Here is a 26,387-nt window from a genome sequence, read left to right as displayed (position 1 = left end):
TTGGATTCTAAGTTTTTCAAGTCAAAACTGTATTACCTGATTGATTGGAAAGGGTATGGCCCCCAGGAGAGATCTTGGGAACCTTCAGAAAATGTCCATGCTTCTCGTCTAATCAGAAAATTTCATCGGACCTTCCCCAACAAACCAAAGCCTCCGGGGAAGACCAATTTGGGAGGGGCCTTGAGGGGGGGTGCTGTCATGACCACTGCCTCCAAGGTGTCAGACCTAGCCCAACATCCTTGGAAGCAGGGTCATGACCCTTATTCCAGGCACAAGCTGGCCCCCGTAGGGGCCTTCTGGACCTTGTCCTGGCGCCAGCGGCGCCAGGCTCATGCTCATAAAGGGACCCAGTCCCGGCACTGGAAGCGCCGGGCTCATATAAAAAGGATTGGTGCTTGGGTGGACTTACCTCCTGCAGACCATGCTGCTTTCCTACCTGCAGGATGAACTCTTCATCCAATCCTGCTGGGACTACTTTAACTGCTGGGTGGGGCCAGCACCACTCCCAAGAATTACATACTGGAACTCTTTTCTTACCTCTGAAAGCTGTGGAAGAAGACGCCTAAGCACTACTGAAGGCTATTTAAACCACACCCGATTGGTTTCACGTGCTTCGCGTTATTCTACAATAGCAGCAGGACGCTCACCGTGTCGGCTCCAGCTGATCTTCTTCTTCTGCACCTGAAAACAGGAAAATCTTCAACTTACCTTCCTGAATCCAGCTCCAGCCTTCCGCGACATCAGGAAATCGAGAACATTAGAGTAGCACGAGAAAGTACCAGAGCTGCTCTTACCACCTTCCGGCGCCTTCCAAGGCCTCGTGCCGCGATTCTTCGTTCTCCAGCCATCTGCAACTACAAAGAATACAGGTTAGCGATAACTCTGTGATAGCTGCTTACCTGTGCCACGGTTTCCGCCAGCTCCGTTCAGCGCCATTTGTCCGCACCTGTAAAATACAAGAAGGACATTATTAGAGCTCAGGACTCCATTTCTACTCACGTGCCTTAAGTGGTGATACCTGTCCATCCTCCGGCACGATCCTTCGGCATCAGTCTTCATCGCAGATTGCACCGCGACCTGAAAGAAAGGGGAAAAAGACTTTTAAAAGTGCATTTAACTTCAGATGAACTTTTTACTTGCCTGCAAAAACTCCGGACTTCTCCACTTACCGGTTCAGCATACCGGACCTGCAAAGAGGCAAGATTCTGAAAGGACAATAAAAAGACTCATATAAGGCACTCACCGTTCGTGCAGCTAACGACGGTCTTGCCTTCTGGACTCTACCTCCGCAATAAAAGGCTGAACTATCGTCCAGTGAAGTAACTGGCTACAGCACCCCTGCACAGACACAGGATGGAGAGCGCCGCTTTTACCTACCTAAGGTGAGCACGTGCGGCCTAGGGGAGTTGTAGGAGTGTCAGGAAGGGGAAAGGGCCGAAACCCCGTCAGGCAGACGTTAACCCCTGTTTCTTCTCTGCCCGCAGACATCTCACTCTCCAGATTAAGATCACAGTACTGAGGGGGCCCTTCCAGGGTGGTGCCAAAGACCTGTGAGTGACTTTGGAAGGTTCGGAGAACGCCCAGACCAGACCCGCGCCTCCGAGGGATTCAGGTGAGCGTTACAGATGTCATACCTTGCACGGGTATATTCGGTGATATGCTGCATCAATAGCCCTGTGAGTTTCTCCTGGCGCCTTTGTATAGCCATGATCCCCTCTTGGGTGGTTGTCACTGGGGTGGAAGTGTGAGGCGTTTCCACCATGATTTGGTCATCAGGCACAGTTGGCGTGGGGCTGAAACTTGCCGGCCATGAATCTCCAGGTGACAGCATGGGGACAGGTGTGGTGAGTGGGGGGGCCTGTGGTGGGTGTTGCGCCATGCAGCTGTACGTCGCTCTCGTCGTCCGATATGGCTGCTGTGGCAGCTGTCTCACCGACTGTGCTGCTGGCAGCCGATGGTGTGCCCTCTGCCAATGCCTCCTGGGTGATGGTGGCTGGTGTGGGTGTTGTTGTGGGGGCCGTGGTGCACATTGGTGCTGTGGCCTCTGTGGTTTTCATGGCCTTCTGAGGTGGTGCAGGTTGGCCTCTGCCCGTTGAGGTTGAGGGGCGGTGTTCACCCTCCGCGGCCCTGGCCTTCTTCTGTGGTGTGGCACCGGTGTCCTCATCACCGCTGTCAGAATGTGTTACTGTGGGGGACCAAAGGAGGGAGAGGGTTAGTGATGGGTCTACGGGCATCGGGCATGCATTGGGGTGGCTGCATTGATATGGAATGGTAGATGATTAACATTGGGGGGAGTGACATACGGGTTGCCTCACTCTTGGGTGGGTGATGCATGGAGGCGTCTGGGTTGCAACACATATGGGGTGCATTATGCATGTGGACAAGGTGATGCTCTGCAGTGCCTGTAGGCAGTCTTGTACTTATGTGTCTGGTGGACCCTGCTCTACATCATTGTACTGTCAGTTCAGGTGGACATCATCGTGGTGATATTAGCATTGTTTAATTTGAGACACCTACCTGCATCGGCTGATGACGGGGCTCCTCGCTCCATGTCCCCGACTCCCTCTATTGCCTCGATGCCCATGGTGGTGGTGCATATCTCTTCCCATGGTTGTAGTTTTATGGGCGACTCCGCACCTCCGCCTGTCGCCATCCCAAGGTTGCGGTTGGCAGAGAGTATACTTCGCACACGTAGACGTAGGTCATCCCAGCGCTTACGGCATTGTTTGGGTGTGCGGGGTGTGGTGCCAACGGCACTGACTCTCTGGGTGACCTCTGCCCAAAATTTTCTTTTTACGCTGCAGTGCTGGACGGGACATGTCGTTTGAGAACACCACATCTGCATGTTCCTGCAGTGTCTCCGCTAACATGGTGAGCTCCTCTCTGGAGAAGCACTCCTTGCGCAGGCGATCTCCCATTTTTTTCACTGATTTTAGAATCCTAAATTGCAACAGGTAGTGGTGGAGGTGTGTTGGAGTTCTGGGGGTCAGATGGCTCCTGGTTGTGGTGGATGGCAATGGATTGTGTTTTTAAAGATGGTCGCCGTGCTCTTTCCCGTTCCTGTGCGATGACGCTACTTCCGGTTTCGCGTATTTACGGTCACCGTTAATAGCGGTTACCGCTATTAGAGGTGACCGCTAATGCCGATGGCTTGGATGCCGAAGGAGCTATTTCCACTACAGACGGTGCCGAAAAGGGGGATTTTTCGGACTTTTACAGCATGGCGGCGAGGTCATTACCGGCATGGCGCAAAGCTTGTGCCCGCAAACTCGTAATGGGCCGCTTTTAGCGGTCCATTGCCAGCACGGACACAGTAATTGCGCCATGCCGGCAATGACCGGAACTTACCGCCCGGGTCGTAATGAGGCCCAATGTAATTCAGCTATATAATCACTTAATTAGACCAAAACTGTTACAACTATATCTTGCAACATATGTAACTTCTATTATGAATGGATACTGTTACAACACCAATGTTATTTTTATAACACTGTTAAAAAGGAGTAACCTAACTTGTAGACTTTCTAGAGGCACCTTAAACTACTCATGGACAAGTAAGAATCTAGTGAAAGTATTTTTGAAGTGCACTAAAGCAATTCTGGGATAGCACAACCTAACATTACAGTTTAAGAAGAGCAGCAGCTATTCAAGGCCAGTATAACCTATTGGTATATAAATCTATTACACTATTTCTATTATAAGAGTAGACAGTTTAACCAACTATACTTCTCAGGGTAAGTAAGAACTCTAGCAGACTTCTAAGAAGGGAAATAATAGTTCAAGGTAGGTAAGTACCTACACACTTTTCTGTGGGGCAATACACAACTCTAGGACAAGTATTAACTCTAAGACTATTTTAGATCTGTATTAAGATCAGGAAAAGCAAAACCCAATGGTACACTTTAAGAATGACACACAGTTATTCAAGATAGGTAAACCCTATTGGTAAGCCTTTACACTCATTCAGTTAAGAATAATTAACCTTTACACTCATTCACTTAAGAATAATTAACCTTTAAACTCATTCAGTTAGGAATAATTAAACAGTACCAACACAATTACTTTCAAGAAGAGTGGAACACTATTCGACAACTTATAATACTAGGAACAACCAGCAACTTAAAGGTAAGTAATAACTTTTGTAACACTGTAACTTATTCTATTTCAGAGATACAGTTACAAAACAAATTAATTTATAAGCAAGTACTTTCAACACTTGTTATATTTTCAAGGTAGAAGCCTTATCTTGTACAGTCTTTCCCTAGTCTAGTGCATGAGGGATCTCGGAGGCAGAAGAGGGACCCTAGTGGTATAGTAGCTGGCTGTAGGCAGGTCAAGATATGGATCAGATGAAGGACAAATTAAGAATTCCTGAGGATATCTTCTTCAACAAGTATTAGCTTCAGAGTTAGTTAGAAGTGTTCAGAAACTTCACAAAAGACTTCCTATAGGTGTTCCATTGTTAAGCCTTGGGCGAACGGTATGGGCAAACTCCCAAATACACTAATCACCCACTCAGCTTTACAGGATTGACATAAGACTTGAGGTAAGTTTTACCCAAGCCAACACAGTACCTTACCAGAAACGAAGAGCTCCTGGATGGATGGCGTCACGCTGCTGCAGCACAGGACTCAGTCCCTGGAATCTCAGTCAGGTGACGAAAGAAACGGACCTTGGATGGGAATTCAAAGCAGCAGTCATCAGAAAAGGCTTCGAAACAAAGGATTAGTCAAGGCTTCTTGCGGCACTGTGGATTTGGCGCTCCTTTACAGGAACCAAATGAAGAATGAATATCGTTGGTTGGATTCTCTTCACTTTCTCGGTCCAGCACTCTGGTGAGGTGACTTCAGGGATTCGAATCAGGAAGGTCACAGCACGTCAAGGGATGGCTTGTTTTTCAGGTCTTCTTGAGACTAGTGGCTCTCACCATCCTCTGCATATGAAACGTTGTTTACGGGTAACCCAGGTTGGACGGAAGGAAGGGTTAAATCGAGCTCCGGTTACACGGCAGGCTTTCCGATCACCGGAAACCATTACAGCAGTCATTATTTTATCTTCCTCTTTGGATTCAGCTTCAGTGGTCGACTTGTCAGCAGCTTCCAGAATTTAGAGTTTTTATCAGGAACTACAGCATAACTTCTACAAACTCTCCCTACTGTTTACAGAAAGGAGCAGTAGGACCCATTAGGAACTGATGCCTTTCAGGTAAGACAAAGGCCTTGCTTCCTGCCTTCACAGACACTCTGGAGCCTCGGCAGGGAATACAAAGGACACCTGCCGAAAACAAAACTTTAACCAAAATATTTTCCACCTAGGACGCCAGAAAAAGACCTAAGAAATGACAATGATACTTAAAAGTGTCGAAAAGAAGGAGCCCACTATTCTAGCAGAATGGTGACCCTCCTATGCATTACCGCAGCTGATTTGACAGCCTGCAAGTAATATGACTGAAAAGTCATTAAGGTAAAACCACAGCCACCAGCCATTCAAGTAAACTTGCAATTTTAACAGAAATATTACCAGGTAAATAAGAAAGGAGATACATTGTATCTCCCCAGCACTCCGCATTAGGTGGTATGTGCTGGCTCACTATAATAAATGTAAAGGGGATTGGAATACCACCTTACTTCTTGGGAACAGTAGTTCATCTAAGAAAGAATAAGAGAATCGAAAATGGGAAGCCCAAAAGGGCAACACAACCTAAGCCCCAAAGGTATAGGGAACTATAACTCCAATCACACAAGATGGAGAGACTTAAAAAGGTCACCCGTAAAAAGAGTAAAAGACTAGAGGGGGGTCATTACGAGTATGGGTCTAGGGGCTTAACTGGACCGTTAAGGATGGCAGTGCCTTTAAGCCCCTACCGCCATATTCCGAGGTCCCTTAGCGGGTCCCAGCAGGAACGGCTGGTCTGACAAGCCGTTCTTTGCGGGACTTGTAAAGGGACCTTGAAGCTAATAACGGGCCCGCAGCTTGCGGGCCCGTTATTAGCGCCTTCCCCATTCCCATTGAGCCCTATGGGGGCTCCAATGGGAATGGGGAATAGTTTACTGAATGGAGACTTACCGGGTCCTCTAATAGCGCCATAGCTACCTCCAAACTTGTAAAGACCCCCTAGGTGAGCTGGGAAAAAGATTCCTCCTCACCTAGGAGCAAGGGAAAAATAATCACTAAGTCCAGCAAAAAGTCCTGGGGTTGACACAAGTCGGGAAGATTTATCATTAATATGAAAATCTTACCTAACAGGGGCCACTTCAGAAACTGGGCGGGGCAAACTTGAAGGCTCTGCTCCCTCTTTCTACTCCAAGGGTTGTCTGGCGTGGGGTCCAAGTATCAAATGGTACATTTTAAAGTGCAATATGCCAGTGAGAATGACAAAGTGTTTGGATTTAAAGATAACATACACATTTAGTTGCTTTGATAACTTTTATATCTAAGGCCCAGGTAGCCGATCGGGCATCACACTTTAAGCAAAAGCGACCACCAGGGGTGGACCAGGCAGAAGTACAGTGTGGCACAAATCCAACTCCCACACGAGATAACCATATATTACTGTTCAATATACTATTATATGAAAGTATAAAAACATTTTCATGCTGGCTGCGCCCATACATTTCCATTCTGGCTGTACCAAAATATGTCAATATTCCCATATATGAAAATAATGAAGTTTGCTTTGCACCAAATGGCAGTAATGATATTATAAGAAAACATGTCCGTTCCAGTAAACAATGACAAGCCACAGAAAGAGATGGCAATCTGATGTACCAAAATGCTAGTCTAGCCATGTAATGACGCATTTCATGCCTACTTTCTTATAGATGCCCAGTAAATAAAAAGTAATAAATGACTAAACTGGCTGCACCAAAATGCCATTCTAGCCACATAACACATCATGCTTTCTTTATTATGAATGTCCACTAAAATGTTATGTTAGGTGAAATCCTCCTTTCCCAACCCGTTCCTATCCCACCAATCACCACACTTCCACACCTCCAACCCTCTACACGCCAGAATCAGCTCCTTCAACCAGCATTACAAATAGGCGCAAACACACATTCACTCACTCATTTAAACATCCCATTCACCATACACTCGCTCATTTACATGCACACCTATCCCCCATATATCATACACTAATTCACACGCACTCATTCACACATACTTTACATACACACTCCTTGCACACATGCATACATACATACATAATGCGCTAACATGCAACACCCTTTAACACTGCTATTTTCGGAAAAGGCGTGCCTCGCGCCTCTTCCTAACACAAACCAAGTGTGCACATCAGCCCCTCCCCTCGGATGTGAAAGAATACTTAACATTGTTATATGTTGGCTCGCATCTCTGGGGAGGGGGGTGATGTGCACATCTGATTTTTGTAAGGCAGTGCAGGGATGGAAGCCTTTCCTGAAACAAACAGCCTTAAAGTTTTTTGGCATTTTTGCAAATACATATTTCTGCTCGAACACAGTAACACTTTAAAGCTGCCGGTTTCAGGAAAGGTTCACTCCCCTCTCTGACTAACAAGCCCTGCCCCTCCGCTCACATTTCGGGAGGTGTGGGTTTGAAGCCCAGTAAGATCATGGGCGTTGCACGCCTGCTAGGAGCTGTCATAGAGGAGCAGTAACATAGCCTCACGCAGGTGTTCTGCTACCGAATTGCACCGCCCAACTTTACACAAGGATATGAGAGTATTCACATGGTTTGAGTTTTTCTTGCAGCTATTCTGCTAACCATAGAGGTTAAAGGATAGTTCCGGGACTTTTTTTTATTGTCCCTACGGTTCGGCCATGTGTTTTTAAGCATAAATCGGTAGATCGTAGAAAACTTTCCTATGGACCATACCCGACTTTTCGTCCATTAACGCACTCGAAATCAGCCGCCATTTTCTGATAATCCTCTCACTTGCCGCATCGCCCTGGCTCACCTGCTTTTGCGGCACTAAATCAAATCCCCCGCCCCTGAGCCTGACATCAGCAGACGCGTACCGCCCATTTCCCAACGCCAAAGCACGTTTCGTGTCAACAATCGCTGCGCCTCAGCTAATGACGTGTCGCCATGGAAATGGCAGGACGCCTCTTTCCTCAATAAGTATAAACACACCGTTTCACAACACAAAGCAGCAGATTTTCGATTCCATTATTCTCTCTGTGTTACTTTGAGTATTCTGTGACTCGTTTCTGTGCTCTGGTCAGCTACCTTCGCCACTTCTAGGCCTTGTGAACACCTGTACCATCTCTGTAAATTATTTTACTTTCTTTACCACACAATGGCTACAATAATGCCGTATATATACGAGCCCGAGTACACCGAGGAAGAACTACTGGAAAGGCAAGCACGCGAAATCGATGGGGATTCGGACGGCAGTTGGGAGGACCAGTCAACGGATGAAGAGCCTGGACCATGTCGCATGGACGGCGTCTCCACCTGGTGCACGTGCAATCGGTGCGAGCTAATGCCAACTGAGGAGGAGAACTGCTGCTGCCGTGAAAATTCCGGGTGCTTGGCCTACATTTCGGAAGGCGAGCCAAGTCCGCAATGCATCACCGAGCTGCCAGAGTTCAGGGAAGCCTGCCTCTCACGGACCGTGTTGAGGATGATGATGGTGCTTATGCACGAACTTCGCGGCACTGTTCGTCCGCGTAATCCGAGTAACGAGTAAGTATACTCTGGTTGTGATGTCAGTGATGCCACTACTATTTCATGGTCGTCTCCCACATATAAAATTACATCTACATATCATTCGAATGCATGTAAATTGGGTCCATATTGTGCATTTTCTAGATAGAATTTTTTTCAAAGCAGAATGATAAGAAAGTTTTGTCATTTTAATACAGTTTGCATCTTTCATTTTCACAGGTGGTACAGGCTGGTGGCCTATCGTTGCTTCACTTGGTGGCTTCACGGGAGGCTCGGACACCGCGTTCGGAGAGTAATACCTGCCTGTGCGGTACTTGCCATTAGACAACATTTCCCAAGCGACAGTGGACAATACCGCGGATTTTCCCTGGATGTGCTGCAACCTGAACTTTACAATGTGTAATGTTTATTATTTATGTTCAATTGAAATTAAGATCTAAAATAAAACCCAACATATATTTTAACAATGGTTGTTTTCATTTTTTAAATGAATCTAGTGTGTCTCCATTGAATAGTCTTCCTGTGCCTTGTCTTGTCACACCACATGTCTCTGGCCAGCATCCTCCCTCACGCTGGCCGCCCACCTTCAATCCACATAACCTTTGCACCCATATATTCTCCTGGGAGGGTGAGGTATTTATAAAGTCACCCCCCTGCCTTCCATGTACTAGTTCCTGCAGCCTGCCTCTTACATGCAGTAAGATGGCCTCTCCTTGGTGAGGCCCTGCGGCAAACGAGTCTTGTCTGCACGACCAGCGCCCCAATCCACCCCCCGCCCTATCAAAGGCAGTTCGCACCGGGGTACTTGTGCTGCCAAGTGGAGCTGTCAGGGAGCGATAAAGGCCAAGAGGTGCCAAAGACCATGTACACTTCAAAGTGCTCTATAGAGCATGGGTTGTTGTTCCCATGTCTACCTCCAGACCCCGTGTCTCCTGCCAAGCATCCCCCCTCACGCTGGACGGCCCCCTGCAATCCACATAAGTGTGTCTCCATTCACGAGTCTTCCTGTGTCTTGTCTGCACGACCAGCGCCCCAATCCACCCCCCGCCCTATCAAAGGCAGTTCGCACCGGGGTACTTGTGCTGCCAAGTGGAGCTGTCAGGGAGCGATAAAGGCCAAGAGGTGCCAAAGACCATGTACACTTCAAAGTGCTCTATAGAGCATGGGTTGTTGTTCCCATGTCTACCTCCAGACCCCGTGTCTCCTGCCAAGCATCCCCCCTCACGCTGGACGGCCCCCTGCAATCCACATAAGTGTGTCTCCATTCACAAGTCTTCCTGTGTCTTGTCTGCACGACCAGCGCCCCAATCCACCCCCCGCCCTATCAAAGGCAGTTCGCACCGGGGTACTTGTGCTGCCAAGTGGAGCTGTCAGGGAGCGATAAAGGCCAAGAGGTGCCAAAGACCATGTACACTTCAAAGTACTCTATAGAGCATGGGTTGTTGTTCCCATGTCTACCTCCAGACCCCGTGTCTCCTGCCAAGCATCCCCCCTCACGCTGGACGGCCCCCTGCAATCCGCATAATGCCACGACATATAGACGTCATTCATTCACAAACACACCCCTGTTTCGAATTCTTTATAACCCACTTCATATTTCTAATGAGCACTTCTTTGCGCTTTGCTAGTCAACCCGTGAAGGTGCTGGTTATCTGCTCTTCGTCTCTGTGAACTTCCGTGACCACTCCGAGGAAACTCCTCAGTTTGCAACCGGTGAACTGCTCCCTGTTGCACGACAAGAAAGTACTCTGATCCCTGCATCTAACTGTTTGTTCGTCAAGGTAAGGCCATGTACCGTAATCATTTTGCGTCCAATTTCTTTTTGTTCAAGACAGTACATGCAAGGAACTAGTCACATGTTCTGAGTTTACATTGGTATTCATAGAGAATTGTTGATCTTTACTTTTCAGAACTTTCCACAATGCCTGCCTGTTCCATTGGCAGTTGCCCTTCGAAGACCCATAATAAATCTGAAGGTACTATAATGCATGTTTTCCCTAAGACAATAGATCAGATAAGAGAATGGGTCCGATATTGCGGATATCCACCATCTGAGCTTGAAAGTAGAGTCCTAGAAGTCTTTGCGGACAAGAGGGGTGATCGATACCGCATCTGCAGCAGGCACTTTAGCTCAGACATGTACTCCACATCATTGCTAATAAAGAAGAACACACCGCGAGCGAGGCGAAAATTGCTCTCAAACGCTATTCCCACTCTATACGTCCACATCCCTCCACTGGTGAGTCAAGTTTACGTATTTATCTCTCGGCCTTGCGGTAGTGTGTAGCATTAGCTAACAATAATTTCCCCATTTATGTATCCACTCAATATGAAGGCGGAAGATTCTCCATCCGTGTCGTTATTGCAGTCATCAGCCACTTCAAGCGCCTATCGGGTAATCTTACTTGGCTATTCGCTAATGGTACACCCTTGTACTCGTCCTCTAGTCTTTGTTTTCAGTTATAATTATTGTTATCCAAAATAATGCAAGTACTGTCTTTCAGGGAGATGCTGAGGAGTCCAACGTATTGACGACAACCATTGATGTCACTCAGATGCTCGAGGTACGTTTCCGGACAGTTCCATCGATGGAGATCATCAGATCTTGCATTCTTGTAGCGTGATTGTTACACACAATGTTTCTTTCGTTTTTAGCCATTGATATGTCCTTCTGTCGTCGCCCTCCTATGTGTCTTCTTTTTTCAATATTGTGTTCATTACTAATGAAAGTCCTACGTTTCAGGGAGTCGATGGAGCATTAGTCCAAGAAGAAGGGGGAGCATGCAGTTACGGGTCGGCGCAACAGCTTGCAGAAGTGTGCACCGCAGTTACATCGTCCCTTGATGTTCTTATGCATTTCGAGGTATGGATACTGACAGTTCGATCAAGCGAAATCATATGACGTGATTACATCCGCTATACTTCCTTCTTTATTAACGCAAGTACTATGTTTCAGGGAGATGACGGACCTTCTTCTACAAGAACATCACCCCTAGTAGTTGATGCAGATCTCTGGGTGGTGACACTTCCAACGATCGAGCAAATCGAATCATATTTACATATCCATTATTTATTTTAGACAACTGATCATTTGTGCAGGTCTATTTAGATGAGCCGTTGACGCCTGCACAAAGTTTCTGTTCTTTTTATCAAAATAGAAAACCATACTAATGCAATTACTGTGTTTCAGGGAGTCACTGAAGCATCATCTTCAATAATATCATCAATGGAAGTCTATGAGGAGCCCGAGGTATGGATCTTGACAGTTCCATCTAACTAGATCAACAATGCGTGAATAATTGTCGTTTGAATGTTCTACACAAAGCGTTCATTCGTGTTTTGCTATTGAGATGTACGTGGGTATTGGTCCCCAAGTACATTTTGTGTTTTCGATATTATTATACATACTAATGAAAGTTCTATGTTTCAGGGAGTCGATGGAGCGTCAGTGCGTGATGGATGTGCTTATCATGAAAATATAGTCGTTGCAGCGCAAGAGGAAGTGGAGACATGCACACACGAGTCGGAGCAACAGCGTCCTGATGTTGAAGTTCGAGGCAAGAAAGTTTCAAAGAAAAGAAAGCAAAAGAAGGTTAGTGTCCTGGTCACTATATTATGTTGTTTTTCACTGTTAATAGTTCAATACTGTAAGTTGTGTTTAAACTGAACATCCCTTTTCCAATCTGTTGCGAGTGGGTGTACGAACTAGATCTACACAGACAGTGAAGCGAACGAGAGATGTTGCTTGTCAAACCTTTTGGCAGGGACTTGAGACTGGAGATGCATCGTGCCAATGGGAAGAATATGAAGTGATTGACAACGGAGCTATACCACATCCAGCCATTGATAGTGAATGTCCTCCTGGTAGTTCGGATGCAGTCGGAGATCAGTTCACAGAATCCACACCCGCAAAAACTAAGACCGTGAGAAAGTTGAAGAAATTGTCTTATTCACCCATCGCCGGAGAAGGAACAGATGTTGCAATGGAAGAAAATGAAGTGGACGACAATGAAACACCATCAATATCACTGAACATAGCGGAAGACGATATCATAGATTCTACCTTTCATGTGAGTGACATGTCCTCAACGTTACAGGCCGAACCAGCTGGGATGCAGAGTGACAGTATAAGGAAAGAGGCCAAATTCATTGTATTCGATAGTTGTTTGATTGATATTATTATTCGGATGAAATGTGGGCATTCGGTTGGTGGGGAAGTATGTGGGGAGCCATTGATTAATGTGACTCGTGCAATTCGAGGCACTAACCTTAAAATACATGCCACCTGTACAAAATATCATCCTTTCTCATGGTCTGCACAACCCATGCTGGGGCAACTGCCAGCAGGCAATCTACTTTGTGCAGCGGCTGCACTTTTTAGTGGTTCAAGTTTTAAAAAGTTAGAGTCTTTCTTTCAGTTTGTGGGAATCCATTTCATTGCGAAAACTCAGTTCTACAAATACCAAACCGATTATCTATTTCCAGCCATTAGCGAAGCTTGGAGAATGGAAAAAATGTCTATTGATAGTACATTCGCGGGCAAACGGTTCAGGCTAGCCGGTGATGGACAGTGCGACAGCCCAGGATTTTCAGCCAAGTACTGCACCTACCACTTTCAGGACATGGAAAGTAAGAAAATTGTGAGTTCGGTGGTCGTGCAGGTGTCACAAAGTACATCCTCAGTGGCCATGGAGAAAGTTGGCTTTGTAGCATCATTGCAAGAACTACAATCGCGGGGAATGGTGATCGACCTGATAGCCACGGACAGACACGTTTCAATTGGCAAGACAATGAGAGAAGAGTACAAAAATATAAATCACCAATTTGACGTTTGGCATCTTGCAAAAACAATCAATAAAAAAATGTCTGCTGCAGGTAAAAAAAAAGAAACGCAAGGTATTTCACAGTGGTCCAAGTCAATCAGCAACCATCTTTGGTGGAGCTCAAAAACATGTGGAGGGTCGTTGGAAATTCTACTGGAAAAATGGCGGTCAGTAATGCTACACTGTACAAACGTTCACCGTTGGAACACAAACCAACATTTCCACAATTGTGAACATGGCCATTTGTCCACAGAGGAGGCACGGAAGAAGAAGTGGTTGATTCCTTCATCACCCACTCACAAAGCCATTGAAAAGATTTTATTTGATAAAACTATAACAAGAGATTTGAGGGGACTCACGGAATTCTGCCACACAGGAGATTTGGAGGTGTTCCACAATGTGTGCCTAAAGTACAGGCCAAAACGATTGCATTTTGGCATGGAGGGCATGATAAATCGGACTCTTCTAGCGGTCTTGGCACATAACCATAATGTTGGACGTCAACAAAGTAGGACGACCGGAACTTTAGGGACGCTTCGCTACAATAAGGCCTTCACTAAAAGAAGTAAACAATGGGTGATCAAACCAGTGTTTGAGGATATGCAATATGAGTTTATTGAGAGACTTATTGTTGACGTCCTAGATAGGCACATAAATGGAGTTGTGAACGAACCTGTGCAGGGGACAACTGCATTGCCACCCAACATTGCCTCTGTTCCATGTCCACCTAAAGAAGAGCTCATTGAGAAATACACATCACAGTTTAAATGATTGTAATTTGATTGTCTGTTCTCTCGAGTCTCCTCATGTCGCAGGCCCATTGAATATGTGTATATATGTAATGTGTAAATTAAAGTGATTGCTCAGTGTACATGCAATGTGTCTATCCAACCTTGTTCATCTGCGCATTAAATTAAACCAAACAGTATTATAAATCATTTTTCAAAAAATATAGAATGTCTCCGTATTTATGGTTCTCTGGGGCTGCAAAGCACGCAGACAAAATGCAAAAATGGAGTATAAATTTCAAGTCCTGTGAGATGGCCTTACACTGAATGTAGCTAAATAGGAATGTGCGCTCGTTCAAAGTGAAGGTCAGCTGCTTTGATTTTTTGCTCGGGTGCCGGAATGGCCCACGACTCAGTATAAGGTTGTATTGTTATTTGACCTTGACAGGCCGCGACCATCCCGAAAGACTTCTTTTTGGGGGTATGGGGCAATAACGTAAGAAACGATAATGAAGCCATTTCATGTTCGTTCATTAGAAGAAATAACGTCGGCATAGAAGGAGTGGTATTTCGGGGCTGCCCTACGCACAGACACAATGGAAAATGCAAATATAATGTAAGTAACTCTTTAGATGAGTTTAAACCGCAATTTAATTACTATACAGTAGCTTTAAAGACGGGTTAAGTTGTACTTGTTCGTTCTATGTGGCATATTGTTTTGTACCGCGCACTATCTTGAGGAGAACCATCTCCTTTTACGGAAGCACCTCAAAACCTTCCTCTTTGCTTCTGCTTTCTCTCTCCCTCTGCCCTGCTACAACTGGTCCACTGTCTGCGACCTCGGTCCTGGGCCCTTCCACTCTCCACCTGCACTGCCCCCCTGTCAACCCCTGCACTGGGGGACTGTCTCAGTATCCTACAGCCACCCCTTGATGTATAATACCCAGTTGCACTGTCCTAGCTATGAAATAATTTCCCGACCTAATATATAAAATGAATAATTTTAATAAAGATCTGATGGTGAGACTAATTTCATTTTTTATGTTTTTCAAACAGGTACATCATGCATTACTGCATGTGTCACGAGTACCAGACACCGGCGGATGGTTTTTTTAACCGCCAGTTGCTTCTCCGCGTGAACAACGTTACCACCCTGACCATTTTATGGGACGATCGCCAAGTACAAGTATGCCCTTACGCGGTACTAACGGCTAGATGCAACATACAGACCGTTGTGGTGGCCTAGTGCCTCGTTGTTGGAACAGCCATGCGATTATCAGTGCGACCGAAGAGCTTATTTTATCGTAAACCAACACCCTGTGTACTGCACACGAACATCGCTTGCCTCAAGACGAACTATTTTGGATCGAGAGCAAAGAAAAATGCAAATCCCAGAATATTCTCTAAACATTTGATGGCGAATAAATGTACTTTGCCAAATGTACAATCTTGCCGTTTGCTTTTAAACCACAGTTTCATATTCCGAATTGTGGCGCTGTATTGTGAGATGATCTAAGACCCTGTGTACAGCAAAGGAACATCACGTGCCTCAAAACGAACTTTTTGGAACGTGAGCAAATAAAAATGAAAATCGCTGAATATTCTCAAAACATTTGATGTCAAATAAATGTACTTTACCAAATTTACAATCTTGAAGTTTAATTTAAAAGTACAGTTTCATATTCCCGATTGTGGCGCGCTGTGTTGTGTGAGCTCATCTGTGTTGCTTTCCGGGTTCTGTGTGGAGTCGCGTAGAAGACGCCTGGGCGCGTTTGCCTACGCAGCTCAGTCACGTCACGGATAGAGGCGGGGAATATGAATGTTTTGATAAAGTCTGTTTCAGGGGCGGAGGATTTGATTTAGTGCCGCAAAAGCAGCTGAGCCAGGGCGATGCGGCAAGTGAGAGGATTATCAGAAAATGGCGACTGATTTCGAGTGCGTTAATGGACGAAAAGTCGGGTATGGTCCATAGGAAAGTTTTCTACGATCTACCGATTTATGCTTAAAAACACATGGCCGAACCGTAGGGACAATAAAAAAAAAGTCCCGGAACTATCCTTTAACACTGGACACCAAACTCACTGGAATTAATTGATAGAATATTTAAGGGAAGAAAGCAGAGAAAAGATGATTAAAGTGTGAAGGAGGTAGAGGGCTGCCCAGGCTGGCTGGCCTCAACAAACACGGTTTCTGATATACATTGGAAGACTGGTTAGTTTATTTTCCATTCGTGGATGTCGTGCACCGCTGGCCCATGAAGACGTCAACGTTCTAGGTCCAGAAGGCAAAGAAAGAGCTGTAGAAGAGCTTATTGCCCAGTTCAACGCTCAGCACAAACTGTTAGCTGTGTGCTGGCTCTGGATCAAAAAGAGAAGGCCCTGCTTGCTCTTTTTCTAGAAGTTGTTCCGGCACTGGCAATCTCCTAGATTGCACCAGTACCGAGCGCGGCGGCCTGTGCTGAAGCCCTTGCATGGGCGTAATTTTAGGGGGGGACTGGGGTGTTTGTCCCCCCCAACTTTCATGGCACACCATTTTGTCCCCATTCATATTTCTGGGGCACCTTTTCTTCAGATGTCATGTCCCCCCCAACATTTATAGCAAAGTTACTCCACTCCTTGGGACATTCCCCAGACAAAGCTCCAGTGGACTTCGATTTCTTCACCTTCTAACATTGGATAGGCTCTACTCCACCCAAGACAGGTTCTCCTCGAGCACCTCCAGCTGAGCCACTGAATCTTGCTACCTCTGCTAAATCCTCGTCTTGCAGGGACTCACAGAGCTGGCACAGTCCATCCAGTGGCCCTATGTCCAAACCAAAAACTGCTCATGATAGCCGGTGATCTGCGCAATTGCCCTGTGCCAATATCTGGCTGCAGGGGTGGTCGGACACATTTAACACATGGTACAGGTGACTGCCAACCACACCCATAATCTCTCTGGGCTTGCCAGACAAGGGAAATGGAAGTTTCAGAACCACCCTAAAAGGGGGAAGAATGGGCCTCAACATTATCTTGTGGGAGAATGGATCCTCGGTATAGCGGCCTAGAAAGTTGGAAGGACCTCAGTGTGTCAATCATCACATACTATTACTTGTAATTTTTTGAATGCAGTACATTGATTGTTAGGTTTTCAAACACTTTCAAAATAGACTTCTTCTTGACGATTATGGGATTACAAAAAATTAAACTGTATTTTCAGAGACACAGAACCAACTTAAACTGCCCGTGTCTTACAATGGTTGTCAAGAAGAAACCTATTTTTAAAGTGTTTGAAAGCCTAATAATCAATGTCTACATTAAAAAAATTACAAGTAATTGTATGTGTTCATTGACACATTGAGGTCCTTCCAACCACCTAGGCCACTATACCTAGGATCCATTCTCCCACAAGTATTGACATACCTCATAGTGCATGTGCGGCCTCTTGGCTACAGGACCACACACCTTATCAAGAATGTATGAAATTGTTATCTTTAAACCTAAAAGAGCGGTGCCCACTCAACTCATCTCCACCTCAACATTATCTTGACACAAGATTGATGTGTCTAGTCCCACCATGACATGTTCCAGCACTGACAGGAGGAAGGAGGTGACCATGTCCATGCTGATCATAGTGGCAGGCAACCCTCCTTGAATAAGGAGTTACCAACTTTGCCTTTACAAACTACCTTCCGAATTCCTGATTGTCCTTTATTTGTGCGGTGCTGCTAGGCATACCATTGAGATCAAATAAACTGAAGTGTTGATGGACACCCTCTTATGGGTGTGCTTTGGGTGGGGTTGGGTAGAGAGATGGTAGGAATGGCCAGAGGTGTTAGAATAGTAGTGGGTGTTCAATGGGTGGGTAGATAGCAAGAAGATACCTGAAGGCTGTGTCTCCCCGTTCCTATGCCCCCACTCCACCTATTCAAATGGCAATAGTTTTGGAATATAGTATACTTTTAATGGCCTTGTATAGGGCCCTTCTGCCACTATTGGTGGTCTCACTGCACGTGGCTCTGTAAGAAAAAGTGAAGGGGATTAGTGGAATGGAGGGAGGGGCAGATGTGAAACTTGTGGTGCTGAGGGCCAGTCTTCTATCTATGGTTTTGGTGGAGAAATTAGGGAGTAGGAAATCTATGGTTATGTTATCTATAGGAAAGAACCCAGGATATGACAGGTTCCAGTGCTTTGAGTCTGGTTAGTCCCTGATGTGCGAGAGTGTGATATGGCTAAAGAGGAAAGCCTGGTTCGGTTAGTCTTGATATGGTAATGGCTAGGAGGTGGGACCAAATAATGCTTGGCAGAGGGCACCAAAGAACTATAGAGAACATCTGTAACGGTATGACAAAGTGATGGCAATTAGCAACTTTACAGGGATGGGAATAATGAAGCAGAAGGAGGAAAACCCAAGACCGCCTTCCTTGAAAGAGGATACCAGGAAATCCCAAAAAGAAGGTGGTGATGAACCAGGGAGATGTGGCAGAGAGAAACCCCATGAAAAAAGGAATTTGGCAACGCAAAGGAAATTAAATGGAGAAATCACAGAGAAATAATAAAAGGAACCCTAGAAGAAAGCAAAGATGAGACGCGGAGAAGAAGAGATAGCGCAGTATAAGAGAGGCAGATGGTGATATAGCAGAGAGACCATATGAGAAAAGGAATGCATATATGGGATGTATTCATCACAAACCCAGCTAGGAAGCAAATGGGCACTGTACTAAGGGTTCGCAACCAAGAGTTACAGGTAGGGTGGAGTGGCAGGAGAGGAGCTGGGATGGGCAGGGTTAGCAGAAGCAGAAGCAGAAGAGAACACCGGAGGTGGTGAAAGTGTTGAGTGGAGCAATCATTGGTTGACGAGATCTTCATGAAGAGAAGGGCCTTCAAATCCTTCCTGAAGTGTAGGTTTGAGTAGGCCATTCTTCAGGTGCTGCTCATTCATAATGGGCTATGTGTTGCCGACACGCCCGTCACACATTATGGACGAGCCAAAGCCATCCCGGGGAAAGCGCTCCCAAGCACTCATGGGCTCGCTTTACCTGTCAAATGGAAAACGTGATTTCTGTTTAACAGTTTAAGTTCCCAAGCGCGCATTTCCAATGGGCCACACAAAACCGGGGGCATTTTGCTTCCCTAGCCTTGCACGACCTATTGAGGATGCAGGCTGGGGAACTGCAAGCCTGAAGGTGACTAAGGGGTGCTCCCACATCTCCCCACATATTTAGCCCTCCCTGGGCGGTAGTTAGGGGCACTCCGGCTCCCCAACGCATGCCTTCAGCAACCAGGCAGCTCTATCAGCTTTCTGTTAATGCTGTCCAGAAGTCAGAGAGTCTCAGTGGAAGATGGTGTTGGGCCTGGAGCTGCAGGTAAGGAACATTTTTTGTTTAATGTATTGTTGTATGCATCTATGTATGCGTGTATGCATGTGTGTATGCCAGCAGTTGGGTGTTTATATCTGTACGTGTGCAACGTGAGTATATGAGAGTGTCTGCTTTGTGTGTGTGTTCAAGTGAATGAAGAAATGAAGGGTGAATGAATACATATTTCAATGAGAGAAATTAATGTTTGTGTATGAAAGCGTGCGTGTGTATGTCCCGGAAACCAGGCCTGTCTCTGTGCATGTGGAAGGGAAGGAGGGAGAGAGGTTGCAATATAATGTCCTGGCATAACCCCCCTCGAAGTGAAGGTGAAGGGGGGTATGCCAGGACAGAACATTGCCTGTTTTAATGGCCATCAAAAGTAAAGCAAACATGAATTATGTTTGCTTTACTCTTGTGCCCATTTTGTTTTTACCTGGCAAGACTGGCCTACGTTGGTGGTTCCGGTATGGGCATATTTTTTCTTTATCTAGATGTATGTTTGCTTTACTCTTGATGCTCAGTTAATATCATGTTTTAAGGAACACCAACAGTAAAGCAACCATGATTAATTAAACATCGTGTTTTAATGGACATCAAGAGTACAGCAAACATGGTTCATGTCTGCTTTACTCTTGATGCCCATTTTGTTTTTACGTGGAAAGTCTGGCCTATGTTGATGTGCCAATCTTTAGAGCCTGAAAAGTGAAGCAAACATGATTCATGCTTGCTCTACTCTTTGTGTTCTTAATGCCCATTTTGTAATATAAATGGGCATCAAGAGCATATCAAACATGAATCATGTTTGCTTTACTCTTGTTCCCCATTAAAGCATGATGTTTAATTAATTTTATCCTTGGCCTCAACTCCAGGGACCGCCTCCCTCCAGCTTAAAATCTCTCCACTGGCTCACAGTGACTGCAAGGATCAAATTCAAGACCCTTTGCATCATCCACAAGGCTGTCTGGGCCTAGGACCTCTCTACATCCAGTTTTCCCTCCCTTAAAACCTCCTGGCCAGAGTCCTTCCGTCCTCTGGCTCCAACTCTCTGCAGGCCAAATGTTTCTCCAAGCAGAGAGTGGAAGGTAAATCCCTGGCTGCGACTGGTTCCTCCCTCTGGAACGGTCACTCTGCCCACCACAGACTTGAGCCATATCTTCTTAAATTCTGGAAACCTCTCAAGAATTTCCCTTTTTCCACTTCCTTTTCTCTCCCCCTCCCATGCTAACTTTCCCTCTGCCACTGCGACTGGGACCTGGTTCTGTTAGGGTCATACAGGGGCCAGACAGTCCCCCAGCATCCTTTGCCAGCACTTGCCCTCGGGCTCCCTTCACGGACTAGCCTAACCCGGTCCTCCCTGTCCAATGCACTCATCCTCTCTTCCCCCTCTCTTGCCCTGGCACTTGCCTCCTTACCCTCCTCTCCCAGCACCTGCCCCATCCTCCCTTTGGGCACCCCACTCTGGCACTTCTCCCTCTGCCCCCCCTTGCACTTACCACCTTGTCATGCACTTGCACGGTATCATTGTCACAAGGACAATATATCTGTTTTTGTTGTTCTACTTGTGTTGTTCCCGTGTCCCGCCACCCCAACCCCGACTTATCTTGTGGCACCTGGAAACACTTATGTATAGGCGCCATACAAATGTACAATAAAATAAAATAAATACAAAAATCATGTCTGCTTTACTCTTGGTGCCCATTCAAACACGATGTTTAATGATTCATGTTTGCTTTACTCTTGATGCCTATTGTGTTATGTTGTTATTACATGGCACAAGTGGCCTATGCTTGTGGGCCAGTCTGTAGGGCCTCAAGAGTAAAGCAAACATGATTAATGTTTGCTTTACTCTTGTCGCCTTACAGACTCTTGTCGCCCATTTTGTTATTACGTGGCAAGACTGGATTATATTGGTGGGACAGTCTAGATATATTTTTTACTCCATAGTAAAAAATACGTCCAGACTGGCCCACCAAGGTAGGCCTGCATTTATTTGACATTTACTGCAATCAAAATGTGTTTGCAGTAAATGGGCAATATATGTTTCACTGTGCATGGTTGGTCTTTGAGTGGCAGCATTGCGCCGAATATTAAGTGTACTTATTGTGGCTTGCACCATTTTACAGAAAGCACTGGTGAGCATTTTGTCACCTGTCACCATGGGTTGAGTGCATTTCTTTTAGGTCAAGTTTCTAAACTAAGGAACTTGTCCTGCAAATCTAGTGGGAGCTTTAAGAATATGCTATGCCTGCGAGTCTTGCCATGTAATAACAAAAGGGGCATCAAGACTAAATCAAACATGAATCAGATTTCCTTTACTCTTGATGCCCATTAAAACAGAAGGGTTTCAAGGACAGCAAGAGTAGAGCAAACAGGATTCACATTGGCTTTACTCTTGACATCCATGTTATTACATGGCAAGTCTGGGCCATGTTGGTAAGCCAGTCTGTAGGTCCTCAAGAGTAAAGCAAACATGATTCATGTGTGCTTTAATCTTGATGCCCATTTTGTAATAAAGAAATGGACATCAACAGTAAAGCAAACATGATTCATGCTTGCTCTACTCTTTGTGTTCTTAATGCCCATTTTGTAATATAAATGGGCATCAAGAGCATATCAAACATGAATCATGTTTGCTTTACTCTTGTTCCCCATTAAAGCATGATGTTTAATTAATTTTATCCTTGGCCTCAACTCCAGGGACCGCATCCCTCCAGCTTAAAATCTCTCCACTGGCTCACAGTGACTGCAAGGATCAAATTCAAGACCCTTTGCATCATCCACAAGGCTGTCTGGGCCTAGGACCTCTCTACATCCAGTTTTCCCTCCCTTAAAACCTCCTGGCCAGAGTCCTTCCGTCCTCTGGCTCCAACTCTCTGCAGGCCAAATGTTTCTCCAAGCAGAGAGTGGAAGGTAAATCCCTGGCTGCGACTGGTTCCTCCCTCTGGAACGGCCACTCTGCCCACCACAGACTTGAGCCATATCTTCTTAAATTCTGGAAACCTCTCAAGAATTTCCCTTTTTCCACTTCCTTTTCTCTCCCCCTCCCATGCTAACTTTCCCTCTGCCACTGCGACTGGGACCTGGTTCTGTTAGGGTCATACAGGGGCCAGACAGTCCCCCAGCATCCTTTGCCAGCACTTGCCCTCGGGCTCCCTTCACGGACTAGCCTAACCCAGTCCTCCCTGTCCAATGCACTCATCCTCTCTTCCCCCTCTCTTGCCCTGGCACTTGCCTCCTTACCCTCCTCTCCCAGCACCTGCCCCATCCTCCCTTTGGGCACCCCACTCTGGCACTTCTCCCTCTGCCCCCCCCTGCACTTACCACCTTGTCATGCACTTGCACGGTATCATTGTCACAAGGACAATATATCTGTTTTTGTTGTTCTCCTTGTGTTGTTCCCGTGTCCCGCCACCCCCAACCCCGACTTATCTTGTGGCACCTGGAAACACTTGTGTATAGGCGCCATACAAATGTACAATAAAATAAAATAAATACAAAAATCATGTCTGCTTTACTCTTGGTGCCCATTCAAACACGATGTTTAATGATTCATGTTTGCATTACTCTTGATGCCTATTGTGTTATGTTGTTATTACATGGCACAAGTGGCCTATGTTTGTGGGCCAGTCTGTAGGGCCTCAAGAGTAAAGCAAACATGATTAATGTTTGCTTTACTCTTGTCGCCTTACAGACTCTTGTCGCCCATTTTGTTATTACGTGGCAAGACTGGATTACATTGGTGGGACAGTCTAGATATATTTTTTACTCCATAGTAAAAAATACGTCCAGACTGGCCCACCAAGGTAGGCCTGCATTTATTTGACATTTACTGCAATCAAAATGTGTTTGCAGTAAATGGGCAATATATGTTTCACTGTGCATGGTTGGTCTTTGAGTGGCAGCATTGCGCCGAATATTAAGTGTACTTATTGTGGCTTGCACCATTTTACAGAAAGCACTTGTGAGCATTTTGTCACCTGTCACCATGGGTTGAGTGCATTTCTTTTAGGTCAAGTTTCTAAACTAAGGAACTTGTCCAGCAAACCTAGTGGGAGCTTTAAGAATATGCTATGCCTGCGAGTCTTGCCATGTAATAACAAAAGGGGCATCAAGACTAAATCAAACATGAATCAGATTTCCTTTACTCTTGATGCCCATTAAAACAGAAGGGTTTCAAGGACAGCAAGAGTAGAGCAAACAGGATTCCCATTGGCTTTACTCTTGACATCCATGTTATTACATGGCAAGTCTGGCCCATGTTGGTAAGCCAGTCTGTAGGTCCTCAAGAGTAAAGCAAACATGATTCATGTGTGCTTTAATCTTGATGCCCATTTTGTAATAAAGAAATGGGCATCAACAGTAAAGCAAACATGAATCATGTTTGCATTACTCTTGATGCCCATTAAAACAAAATGTTTAATGAGTATTAAGAGTAACGCAACCATGTTTAATTTGCTTTATGCTTGAAGCCCATTTTGTTATTACGTGGCAAGACAGGCCTAGGCTGAGGGCCAGTCTGGATATTTTTTTATTGTGGCAATGCATGATTTAATGGGCGAACATTATAAGTGTTTTAGCTAGACTGTCCTACTTAGGTGCAACCAGTCTGAATATATTTTCTGATGTGGCATCACATGTTTATTGGAATCAAGGGTAAAACCAGTATGATGAGTGTTAGTAGCGACTCTGGCCTATGTTGGTGCAGCCAGTTTGAACATGTTTTCTTACTGTGGAATGGCCATTTTACTGGCAAGGCCATCAGGAGTATGTTTTTACATGGGGATACTGGCATATATTGGCAGAGCCAGCATGGACATGTTTTTTTATAGTATGATTACTGACAATATGCGCAAAGCAAACACAAGTATGTTCTGATATGGGCTTGCTGGCAGATATTCATGCAGGTAGCTAGGAAAAACATGTGCACAGTCAGCATGAACATATTTTTTATACTGGCATATATATATATATATTGTGGGAAAATGCATCATGAAAATGCTCATGTGCCCCCTTTGTGACTTGCAGCTATTGGATTTTTTCAAGAGTTACCCAACAAAAGAAATTGCAAACTGTGGGGGGGCTTTTTAACAAAATTTTCAAAGAGTGTGCTGTAAAATGCATCATTTTAACCCGTTATTTTAAACATTTTCTCAGGGGGCGGGGGCGGGAATCCAGCCAAACTCCCCTTGATTTGTTCAGACTCCCTCACTATGCTGGGTCGCTCCCACATATTTGTGAGGAAACATGTACACCCCTCCAATAAAACAATTCAGCAGCTGCCATGGACAGTCTTATATGCTTTGGTAACATAGTCAGAGTGCCGAGGAGGAGAAGGCCTGAATTCGGCAACACAAAGGAAACAGAATTGAGAACTCACAGAGAAATGATAACAAGGAACCCTACATGAAAGATGAGTTGTGGAGATAAAGAGGGTTAAGAGAGGCAGATGGAGATGTGGCAAAGCTACCCTATGAACAAATGAATTGGGCTATTCAAAGGAAACAGAACTGAAAACTCCCAGAGGAATTATTTGAAGGAACAATAGAATAAAGACAAAAGGTAGTACACCTAGAGAGGGATATGAAATGGAGATGGAGATGTGACTGAGAGACCCTATACAAATGTAATTGGGTGACTCAGACGAAATAGAACTGAGAAATGATTAAAAAAGTACTTCTTAGGGCAAAGACGAGACATGGAGAAGAAGTGGAATGCCAATGAGAGACAGAGGGAGATAGTAAAGAAATACAAGGCAGTTTTGAGAACCATTTTGTTATATTGTGTATTATTACTGTAAAAAGGTTCCTACATCTGAATCAATGCAGGAATGTATGCTTTGGAATGTTACTATTGCAAGGGAGCAGTTGGAAAGCGGAGTTGGAGCTGGAGGCACCTGGAAGCCTGTTTACCCATGCAGTTGTCTTTTAAATATAAACCTAATTAATAGGTTCCTCAGTGTTATATCCGCCCTGTGTCCCGCAGCGCGGTGACGCAGGCCATCTCAATAAAAGCCCCGCCCCCACGGACGGGGAGCAGTTCCGGGCACAGTAACGAACAGAGTGTGGCGTGTCTCATTTCGCTCGCGCTGGAGCTGCGCCACTGCGGCCTACTGACAAGGCCCTGCGCGTTCTGTCACCCCTCGTGCCGAGGTGCGGAGACAGGACATAACAATGGCGACGAGGGAAACGGAACCCAGCACACGTGCTCGACGCTCTGCCAGCTGTTGCTGGCTCACAGCGACACGTGAAATTTCTGGACACCCGGTGGGGGGGGCACACAAAACCACCACCCACAAAAAAAAACTATTATTTTTTTTCTCTCTCCTTATTCCAATCCAATCAAGCTGATATTCAACACGGGCCACCGTCGGCTGGAGGGGACACACTCCCTAAGGATACCCATTTACGGACCCATCATCAGTTGGCCCCCTGGTGGCAACTATGGATCCAAAAATTTGAAATGGCGATGGAATGCAAGGACATAACCACTGACAGGAACATGAGATCACACCTGTTGCTAAATGTGGGGGACGAGGTACTACGTATCTTTAACTCGTTAACCATTGATGATGGCCAGGATATCTACCAGCAAGCGAAGGATGCCCTGACGGCTCATTTTCTCCCACAGCTAAACCCTGATTATGAACTTTTATATTCTGCACCACTATTCAGGGAGAAGAGGAGACCTTGGATGCCTACCATATCCGACTAAGGAAGCTGGCAATATCGTGTGAGTTCACGAAATGTCGAGAAAGAAATCCAGAGACAGCTCAACAACGGCATCCATTCAGAGAAACTGAGAAGGATGGTACTGAGTGAGAAGGGCATCTCCCTAACATGCATTCTG

At 45.6% G+C, this 26,387-nt stretch overlaps 1 protein-coding gene across 1 annotated transcript in view; it reads right to left on the bottom strand.

Moving 5' to 3' along the window:
• The window catches only part of LOC138568218 (NXPE family member 3-like), a 122,172-nt gene that overhangs the window by 64,288 nt on the left and 31,497 nt on the right, over positions 1–26,387 (bottom strand). The window lies entirely within an intron of this gene.

This window comes from Ambystoma mexicanum, chromosome 1p, assembly GCF_040938575.1.
Source record: "Ambystoma mexicanum isolate Mex_15411 chromosome 1p, UKY_AmexF1_1, whole genome shotgun sequence".
Taxonomy (NCBI): Eukaryota; Metazoa; Chordata; class Amphibia; order Caudata; family Ambystomatidae; genus Ambystoma; species Ambystoma mexicanum.
This window is presented reverse-complemented; position numbering and strand designations above follow the sequence as displayed.